This window comes from Arachis duranensis, chromosome 3 (genome assembly GCF_000817695.3).
Source record: "Arachis duranensis cultivar V14167 chromosome 3, aradu.V14167.gnm2.J7QH, whole genome shotgun sequence".
Taxonomy (NCBI): domain Eukaryota; kingdom Viridiplantae; phylum Streptophyta; class Magnoliopsida; order Fabales; family Fabaceae; genus Arachis; species Arachis duranensis.
The window spans coordinates 41233958-41237033 of NC_029774.3; the positions used below are offsets into that span (position 1 = coordinate 41233958).

The window sequence follows — 3076 nt, forward strand, 5'->3', positions numbered from 1 at the left end:
GACTATTGTCCTATTTATACTAGACTAGCTACTAGGGTTTACAGAAGTAAGTAATTGATGCAGAAACCCACTTCCGGGGCCCACTTGGTGTGTGCTTGGGCTGAGCTTGAGCTTTACATGTGCAGAGGCTTCTCTTGGAGTTGAACGCCATGTTGTAACGTATTTTTGGCGTTCAACTCTGGTTCGTGACGTGTTTCTGGCGTTTGACTCCAGAATGCAGCATGGAACTGGCGTTGAGCGCCAGTTTACGTCATCTAATCCCAAATAAATTATGGACTATTATATATTTCTGAAAAGCTCTGGATGTCTACTTTCCAACTCTGTTGAGAGCGCGCCATTTGGAGTTCTGTAGCTCCAGAAAATCCATTTTGAGTGCAGGGAGGTCAGAATCCAACAACATCAGCAGTCCTTTTGTCAGCCTTTTATCAGAGTTTTGCTCAGGTCCCTCAATTTCAACAAAAAAATATCTGAAATCACAGAAAAACACACAAACTCATAGTAAAGTTCAGAAATGTGAATTTAGCATAAAAACTAATAAAAATATCCCTAAAAGTAGCTAGATCCTACTAAAAACTATCTAAAAACAATGCCAAAAAGCATATAACTTATCCGCTCATCACTGAGCAAGCTTAGAGTGGATATTTAGACCTTCAAGCAAAAAGATGATGAATCCTTCTATGAAGCTTGGGAAAGATACAAGCAGTTGACCAAAAAGTGTCCTTCTGGCATGCTTTCAGAGTGGACCATTTTAGATATATTCTATGATGGTTTATCTGAGCTTTCTAAGATGTCACTGGATCATTCTGTAGGTAGATCCATTCACCTAAAGAAAATTCCTGTAGAAGCTCAAGAACTCATTGACATGGTTGCAAATAACCAATTCATGTACACCTCTGAGAGAAATCCTGTGAGTAATGGGACGCCTCAAAGGAAGGGAGTTCTTGAAATTGATACTCTAAATGCCATATTGGCTCAGACAAAATATTGACTCAGCAAGTCAACATGATTTCTCAGAGTCTGAATTGATGGCAAAATGCATCCAACAGTACTAAAGAGGCATCTTCTGAAGAAGAAGCTTATGATCCTGAGAACCCTGCAATGGCAGAGGTAAATTACATGGGTGAACCCTATGGAAACACCTATAATTCTTCATGGAGAAATCATCCAAATTTCCCATGGAAGGATCAACAAAAGCCTCAACAAGGCTTTAATAATGGTGGAAGAAACAGGCTTAACAATAGCAAGCCTTTTCCATCATCTTCTTAGCAACAGACAGAGAATTCTGAGCAGAGCCCCTCTAACTTAGCAAACATAATCTCTAATCTATCTAAGGACACTTAAAGTTTTATGAGTGAAACAAGGTCCTCCATTAGAAATTTGGAGGCACAAGTGGGTCAGCTGAGTAAGAAAATCACTGAAACTCCTCCTAGTACTCTCCCAAGCAATACAGAAGAGAATCCAAAAAGAGAGTGCAAGGCCATTGATATTATCAATATGGCCGAATCCAAAGAGGAAGGGGAGGACGTGAACCCCAATGAGGAAGACCTCATGGGACGTCCCCCAAACAGAAAGGAGTTCCCTATTGAGGACCTAAAGGAATCTGAGGCTCATATAGAGACCATAGAGATTCCATTAAACTTCCTTCTGCCATTCATGAGCTCTAAGAACTATTCTTCCTCTGAAAAAAATGAAGATGTAACTGAAGAGCAAGTTGCTCAATATCTAGGAGCCATCATGAAGCTGAATGCCAAGTTGTTTGGTAATGAGACTTGGGAAGATAAATCTCCATTGCTCATTAGTGAACTAAATACATGGGTTCAGCAAACTCTAATTCAAAAGAAACAAGATCCTGGTAAATTCTTAATATCCTATACCATATGCACCATGACCTTTGAGAAGGCTCTGTGTGACCTGGGGTCAGGTATAAATCTTATGCCACTCTCTGTAATGGAGAAGCTGGGGATCTTTGAGGTACAAGCTACAAGAATCTCATTAGAGATGGTAGACAAGTCAATAAAATAAGCTTATGGATTGGTAGAGGACGTGTTAGTGAAGGTTAAAGGCCTTTACATCCTTGCTGATTTCATAATCTTAGACACTGGGAAGGATGAGAATGAATCCATCATTCTTGGAAGACCTTTCCTAGCCACAGCAGGAGCTGTGATTGATGTTGACAGAGGAGAGCTAGTCCTTCAATTGAATGGGGACTACCTTATGTTTAAAGCTTAAGGATCTTCCTCTACAACCATGGAAAAGAGGCACGATAAGCTTCTCTCAATACAGAGTCAAACAAAGCCCCCACAATCAAACTCTAAGTTTGGTGTTGGGAGGCCACAACTAAACTCTAAGTTTGGTGTTGAGAAGCCCCTACATTCAAACTCTAAGTTTGGTGTTGGGAGGCCCTCATCATGCTCTGATGATCTGTGAAGCTCCATGAGAGCTCACTGTCAAGCTATTGACATTAAAGAAGCGCTTATTAGGAGGCAACCCAATTTTTATTTATCTATATTTCTATTGTTCTTTTATGTTTTATTAGGTTTATGATCATGTGGAGTCACAAAACAATTGCAAAAATTAAAAATAGAATAAAAAAACAGCAGAAGAAAAAGCACACCTTAGAGGAAGAGCTTACTGGCGTTTAAACACCAATAAGGAGTATCTGGCTGGCGTTTAACGCCAGAACAGAGCATGAAGCTGGTGTTGACGCCAGAAACAAGCAACAGTCTGGCGTTTAAATGCCAGGATTGCACCCTGAGGAAAGCTGGCGTTAAACGCCAGAAAAAAGCAGCAAAGTGGCGTTTAACGCCAGAAACAAGCATAGAGTTGGCGTTCAACGCCAGAAATAGGCAGCAGTCTGGCGTTAAACACTAGGATTGCATACAGAGGGCATTTTACACGCCTAAAGGATGCAAGGATGAGAAATCCTTGACACCTCAGTATCTGTGGACCCCACAGGATCCCCACCTACCTTCTCCCTCTCTCTCACACCTTTTCATAACACTTTTCCAAAAATATCATTCACCAATCACCTCAATCACTCTTCCCCATCACCTCTTCACCACTCACATCCATCCAC

General features: G+C 40.9%; 1 non-coding gene across 1 annotated transcript; it reads right to left on the reverse strand.

Annotated features, from left to right (window-relative positions):
- Nucleotides 1-625: 625 nt before the first annotated feature.
- LOC127746214 (small nucleolar RNA R71) lies at nucleotides 626-729 on the reverse strand. The gene has a single exon (XR_008007834.1). It is a non-coding gene; the product is annotated as a small nucleolar RNA R71 (small nucleolar RNA).
- Nucleotides 730-3076: the final 2347 nt, after the last annotated feature.